Raw genomic sequence first — 7,816 nt, forward strand, 5'->3', positions numbered from 1 at the left:
ACTTGCCAATCATAGGACTAAAGAATTCTTCTATTACCTCTATCACTAAAGGCTATGTACCATGGCTCCTTTTATCTAGAAAAATATGTCTGTTTTTCAACCAAAAATTACAAGACATATTAAAAACTCCCTTCCTTATAAAGGCACTAATACCACTGCAAGGGCAACATTCCAAAGGTCCCATCTCCAAATACTGTGTGGACTAGGGTTTCAAAATAGGAACATAATTATTCAGTCCAAAGCCTGCAGTAATCAAGATAGTGCAGAATTGGTAAAAGAATAGATCGATAAAACAGAATAGAGAACCCAGAAAAATATCCTCATGAGTATCTCCAAGTGAGCTTTGGTAAGGATAATGGGAAAATGAGTTTTGCTTGAGTCTGAAATCATAACACATAGTATATGGGGAACATGTAGACACAGCTCTTACCTCCATTAAAAAATTAACTGAAATGAATCATAGATCTGAATGTCAGCACAAAACACCAAACTCCCAGAGGATAGTAGATGACCTAGAATAATAATTACCTAGGTATAGCAAGGACTTTTTAGATACCAAAAGAAAACCCATTAAAGAAATGACTGGTAACTGAGGGTTATAAAATAAAACACACCTGCAAAACACTACAGCAAAATAACAAAGAGGTAAGCCACAGATGAGAAGGAAATAATAAAGTAAAAATTGGATCTCATAAAAGAGCAGTATCAAAAATCCACCGTTTTTAAATCTCAACCAGCAAACAAACATCTACATTAAAAATGGGTGAAGATCTTAACAGAAACTTCTCCAGATACAGGCTGGCAAGTAAGTCCATGGCATGATGGTCTACATCATTTGTCCTTAGGAGATTACAAATGAAAACCCCAGTCAGACAAGCCAGGCACTGGTATATCATATCTGCAATCCTAGCTACTCAGGAGGGTGAGACCTGCAGGATCAAGTTTCAGAAATGGTTTGGACAGAAAATGCCATGGGAATCAATCTCTAATTAAGCAACAAAAACCCAGACTTTAGGTGTGGCTCAAATAGTAGATTGACATCAGTGAGCAAGAAAGTTGAGCAAGAGTACAAAGCTTGGGGTTCGAACCTCAGTACTAGCATGAAAAACCAGTAAGATACTATCATGCTCAGGGTAAGATGGATAAAATGCATAACACTGACAACACAAAATGATTGTAAGGTTGGGGAGCAACTGAAACTCTCATCTCGTGTTGCTAGGAATGCAGAGCTTGGCTGATCTTGATGAGGGAAGAATCATCTTACCATAGAATCCAGCGTACTTTTGCTTCGGTATTTACTCAAAGGCTAATCTACAGATTAAAAAGACTTGTGTATCAGCTGCATAACATCTTACCACTGACTTGGCAGTTTAAAACAACATGCATGTATGATCTGTTTGTAAGGACCAAGTATCCAGGCTGGATTCTGTTTAGGCTCTCCAAAGGTTGCTATGGGGATCTCAGCCATCTTGCATTGCTTTCCAGAGATCAGGTGCTCATCCAAACTCACATGACTGTAAGTAAGGCAAAGTAGGCAGAATTGGAAGTTCTTGGAAGCTATGGAACAAGAGCCTCTGTCTCAGTATGGTTTCCAACTAGGAGCTTTTCTTAGCTCCTAGAGATCCCTAGAGCTTCCTGTCACTTGGTCTCACCCACAGTTCCCCACTCCCTTTCTGCAGAAGGGACCAAGTCCTTTTAGGGTTTTTACCTGATTAGGCTAAGCCCACCTGGTTCATCTCCCTTGTGATCAACTCAACATAAACCCATTGGTGATCTATTCATGAAAAGGATGTTTCTTTATGTTCATAGGTTCTGCTCCCCCTTAAGAAGAAGTATGGACATTTCTGCCATATGATAGCCATACAAGATATGATGAACTATAAGCCCAGTGAAGGAGGTTGTGTAGTCTGGTGGGCCTCAACATCAGGTAGCTCTAGCAGCTGTCATTGGCCTGCACAGCAGGTTTTCTGGCCTCCCTGGTTCCCTCCCCGAACAATGCAGGTAATGCTATTACCCATGTTATGGGTTAGTGTGGAACTTTCACTGAACTCATCTGTACTGAGTACTTGGTTTGGTGCTTAGTATAGAGTGATTGGAAGGGAGTGATCATACCCCTGTGCAGTATTTCTACAGTTACTACAGGGCCATGGTAGCAGGTACCAGGCTATCATGTGCTACCCAATAGCACTATGCAGAGGTCGAAATTGAGCATTAGTAAGGAGCCAGAGCGAAGCTCACAAGCAGTTGGAGAGTGCATTCATGATCCCACAGGGATAATGTGTTGTTAGAAAAAAAAAACCCAGTCACTCCCCTCCTGAGGTCCTGTGTGCTGGAAACATGGCTCATGGTCTTGCTTCTAGCACCAATGACCCTAGTGGTCTCATGTAAGGGTCTTAAACTACTTTTACGTTGCCTAAACCCAACTCCCTGGATGGCCCCATGGGAGTTAGGTAATAGCTTTGTTTAATGTCAATCAAAACAGAAGCTGTCTGGATGGGCTGTCATTAGCAAATGCTGGCCCAGCACCTTCCCCTGGTAATTGTTGTTATTGGGAGGTGCTCCTCAAGAATGTGGGGAATCATTTTGCAAGAGGCAGTTTACTAAAATGCAAATTGTCCCATCTGCCCTTTTCCCTTGAAGCCTTGAAATTCAAAGAGAATTACGGAGTGGGTGTTTATTTTAAGACAAACTTTTCCCATCAACGGAGTCTTATGGCATGCAGTCAAATACTGGGGAATAAATAAAAGAATAAAAAATAACTCATTTGTACTTTTAGGTTGTATATTACATGCTGAAATTAAAATATTTGTGTTATTCTGAGTAAAAGCAGTTTTATTATAAAAGTTAATCCCTCTGGCTTTTTTCTATTTTATATATTTCCTCCTTCTCTCCCTCCTCATTTCCTTCCTTCCTTCCTGCCTTCCTTCCTTCCTTCCTTCCCTCCTTTCCTCCTTCCCTCCTTCCTTCCTTTCTTCCTTCCCGTCTTCCCTCCTTTCCTCCTTCCTTCTTTTTGTGTTGTTTCTAGGACTTGAACTCAAGGCTTTATACTCTTCCTTAGCTTTTTCACTTAAAGCTAGTGCTTTACTATTTGGAATACAACTTTACTTCTATCTTTTTGCTTGGTAATTGGAGGTAAGTGTCTCAGGATTTTTCTGCCCAGGCTGACTTCAAATTGTGATGTTCAGATCTCAGTTTTCTGAATAGCAGGGTTTCAGGTATGAGCCACTGGTGCTTGACTACTTGGTTCTTTTAACAGAAAACACAGTTGTAGTTTGTGTCCTCTTTCTACCACTCAGGACTGTTCTTGAAGACACAAGGATCCTGACTCAAATCAACACCCTCTTCCTTAGATTTCTTACCTTGGGGCATTTCCCACCCTTTTTTTCTGATGTGGAGCTTGAACTCTGGGCCTGGGCACTGTCCCTCAGCTCTTCAGCTCAAGGCTAGTGCTCTACCACTTGAGCCACAACACCACTCCCGGTTTTCTGGTGGTTTCTTGGAGATAAGAGTCTCACGAGTCTTTTCTGCCCAGGCTGGCTTTGAACCATGATCTTCAGATCTCAACCTCCTGAGTAGCTAGGATTACAGGTGTGAGCCTCTGGCACCCTGCTGGCATTTCCCTTTTAATGTGTTCCTGTAATGTGTCCAATTCATTGGACCCAAGGACATCAAGATGCTCCTATCTGCATCCCTGGCTGAAAGTCCTGAGTGAGTTATACCCCCTCCATTTACCTGGTAACTAACCCCCATGATTGATGAACTTCCAGTATCTCAGCCACCTTAATGCCTTCATTCTCTGCAAAATCCACACCTGTTTTTCCTCAGCTACCACAGTGGTGTTCACTGTGGGGAATCATCTGTCACTATCATTCACTAGACCATATTGCCCCTCCTTTCCCTGATGTAGCTTTCTTGGAGTCTTCTACCTGTGGATAGCCCCAGCAGGCCCTGCCCTGTGTCCTTACTGTACCTTACTTGAGTGTTGTTAACCTTTGATGTTGTGTTCAAAATGTCTGTTTGTGCATCCATCTCCTCCTTAGATGGTGTGGTCCTTCAGGGTGGGGAATCTCATCGTTTTTAACCTAGTATCCATGGCACTTTGCAAATATTTATGAAATGCACCCAGCCTGGAAAGGGTCTAAGGATAAACAGCACTTGATTGCTGATCTGCTGTAGCCACCGCTGGGATGCTATGGGCTTTATTTTTAATTTCTTGTTGATTGTTATTATAATTATGCAAACCACTGCAGGGAGTGGACCCAATGGCTCCTGTCTAGAATAAGGAGAGCAAGGTGCACTTTCCTCTCTGTGCAAGTGAGCAGTCTCCCATGGGGTCCTCATACCCTGGCTAGGTGAAAAGCTCTTGGTTTGTTGTGGTGGAGTAAAGCCAGAGGAGCATAACAGGATGATCAGACACTTGCTGGGGTGGCTTGGTAACAGGGCAGGGGGAGGCTGAATGGCTGTCTGCCTGTTTGCATAGGAGATAGTGTCTTCCTAGTGCCACAGAGGGCCATGTTTGTCTGCAGATTGCAGGTCTGTTTGGGGTTGTGAAGGCCATGTTGCGTCACACAGTCTGCCTCGCCCTGCCACACACCACCCTGCCACCCCATGTAAGGACTTGTCTGCTCCTGGAGCTGACTGAAGTGCCATTGACTTGATTCGCCCTCTGTGTTCTAGACCGTGGACAGTGCTCTGAATGCAGATTCAGATGAGACCTCTTTGCAGGGATGCACTTCTCAATGGGGAGGCATGCAGAAATCTTCCAAATCTTTTTTGTTGCTATTTTCAGCTGTACTAAAGGAAGTTTTTCCAGTCCAGAAAGCCAGCACAAAACTAAGTTCATACACGACCATCTCATACAGCCAGCACACTACCAGGGGGTCCACTAGAAGCTGTAGAGGGCGAGTAAACAAGAGGGCATGAGACACTTCCCAGAGTTTTGGGGTGACCTGCTGCAAGGTGGGAAGGGGGCTGGCCTGGCTCCTCTCCTAGGCAGTAGCCTGCTGGATCACATCCTCTGGCTGCTTTCTTACATTCTTCCATCCTTCCAGGATTAACTAGAAGGCTTGTGTTCAGTTAGACCCAGGAGTAACATTTCAATTTGTGCGTCACTGTCTTCTGTGGGACATTGCTGTTGTCATGTCACAGGTGAGACAGTTTTGTAGCAGTAACAAGATGCCAGTCCAGCCAGCCCTGCATGACTGTATGCACACAGCGTGCTGGCAGCAGTAGGTGAAAGCTGGCTGGCCAGCAGCAGTGACCAGGCCTCTCCAGAAGTGTCAAAAGTAAGCCTTGTTACCTGTCCCTCTTCAAGAAGACTTGGCATAGAGCAAAGGCCGCCCATCAAGTAGTACCTCTTGCCACATGTGGCTCAATTCTTTCAGCATTATGATTGTCTCTGTTTTCTCTCGCCTCTTTTAAAAATTCAGATCCTGACTTGGAGCCAGGAGTTCATGGTTCACATCTATAATCCTAGCTACTTAAGAGACTAAAGTCTGTGAGGCTCTCTCTCTAAGTAATCAGCAAAAAAGAAGGACTGGAAGCATGGCTCAATTAGCAATGCATAAGAAAGCCAAGAGTATGAGATCTTGAGTTCTAGTCCCAGGATTAGCGCGCGAGCGCGCGCGCACACACACAAACACACACACACGAATTCATATACTGACCTTGAACTGACTGAATAGAGACTAGAGCTGGCAGGGCTACAGGTAAAGAAGTGAACTAAAAGTCAATGAGTGAATTTTGGATCCTTTTTGGTTGTCAGGTCACAAAGTTACTGCAAGGGTTGGATGTGATTTGAGTGAGCATCCCAAAGGTTCACATGAAGAAGGCTTGATTTCCACAGTAGAGGTAGTAAAGTTGACATGGTAGAACTTTTTGTAAGTATGTGTGCCAGTACTGAGGTTTGAACTTAAGAGACCTGGGCACTATCCCTTAACTTTTTCATTCAAGGCTGCCATTCTACCACTTGAACCACATCTCTACTTCTGGTTTTTACAGATTAATTGAAGGTAAGAATCTCACAAGACTTTTCTGCTTCCTGCCTTTGAACCTAGATTTTAATCCTGGGTAGCCACATTATAAGCATGAGTCACTAGTGCCCCAAGACGTGGTGGAATTTTCAAGAGATGAGCTTTGGCTAGTAAGATCGTAACTAATAATGCCAGTGAGAAAGCATTGCAGGAGCTGCCCTTGAAAATGACCTGGGTAGTTCCTTTGTTCTCCCAAACAAATTATTATGAAAAAGGAAGCCTGGTCTCCAAAATTCTCTCACTTCCTGCCTTGTCAGGTGGTCTTTCTTTCTCCCATGCGTTCCCAGTGTGATGCCAGATGCTCTCACCAGAGCCAAGTAGATGCTTGTGCTATTATTTTGAACCTCAAGAATGGTAAGGTCAATAATTCTTTTTTTCCCTCATAAAGTACCCAGCCTCAGGTGTTTTATTACAATCATAATATAGAGACAGTCATTTGCCAGGCAGATCTTGAACTCCGGAGATCAGGCGGTTATCCTACTGCAGCTTTCTGAGTAGCTGAGACTACAGGTGTATACCAGCACACCTGCCTCCTATTTTGTTTTTTTACATTTATGCCAAAGCATGAAGAAACAGACACAGAACAAATGGGAAAACTAGATAGCTGCAGTAACAAGAGCTAATATGGCAACACACTGAGGACTTTTACAAACGTACAAATAAAAGCAAACCCAAAGAAAAAGATAGAAAATTATGTTAAAAAAGTCCTGAGGGGGAAAGGCGAGTGACTGCTAAATATTAAAATAATGCACACGTGCATACATACAAACACAGCTGTCTCATTTCTACTTGTCTAGTCCGTAGAAATAGATGAAGAGGAGGATAACATTGTAATTATAGACAAAAATAAGACATGGAAAAGCATTGATTTGAATATTATTGTGGCCTATTAGGTCATCAATTGTTCTTAAAATAAAACAAATAATTAAAAAAAAAACCATGTGTCATGGGCTTTCTCCTGCCTGAGACACTTGATGCTCTAACTCCAGGGCTTAGCTTTGTGGCTCCTGGCACTCATCTCAATGTGTGGAAGAGAAAAAGGAAGGAGGAGAACAAAAAGGGCAAAGAGAAAATTCAATTCTCGTCCATCTCCCAAGGGACCTGTATCTCATCATAGCTCTTTAGTGAACAATCACTGCTGGAGGGGAACTTCCTGCCTCTGAAATGGTGGCTGGAGCTGAAACACAGTCTTATTTCTGGCTGTCAGTGATAATAACCAGTATTTATAGCAGCACTATTTGCAATAATCAAATGTGAAAGTAACTTGTGTCCATCCAAAGGCAAAGGTGGTTCATGTGGTTCATATTCTCAATGGAATATTATTCAGCCCTACAAAGGGAAGAAAATTCTGCCACCGTCTGCCACATAGGTGAACCTTGGAGACATTGTGTTAAGAGGTGAATATATCTTCTGCTGAGAGGTACTATATGACTCTACTCATCTAAGTGATCTCACATAGACAGAAAGTGGAACAGTTGCTGTCAGCAACCTGAGGTAGAAAAATGTAAATTTACTGTTAGTATTGCATGATGGCAGATCGCTGTGATGACCATGATTCACAACATAGGGAATGTTCTGTTTTTTGGTCAGTAGTAGGGCTTGTACTTGGAGACTGGGCTCTGTTCCTGAGCTCTTTTTTTTTTTTTAGTTGGTCATGGGGCTTGAACTCTGGGCTTGGGTGCTGTTCCTGCGCTCTTCAGCTCAAGGCGAGCACTCTACCGCTTAAACCACAGCACCACTTCTGGTTTTCTAGTGGTTTATTGGAGATAAGAGTCTCATAGATT

This window comes from Dipodomys spectabilis, unplaced genomic scaffold (assembly GCF_019054845.1).
Source record: "Dipodomys spectabilis isolate Male_0828 unplaced genomic scaffold, ASM1905484v1 ptg000204l, whole genome shotgun sequence".
Classification (NCBI taxonomy): domain Eukaryota; kingdom Metazoa; phylum Chordata; class Mammalia; order Rodentia; family Heteromyidae; genus Dipodomys; species Dipodomys spectabilis.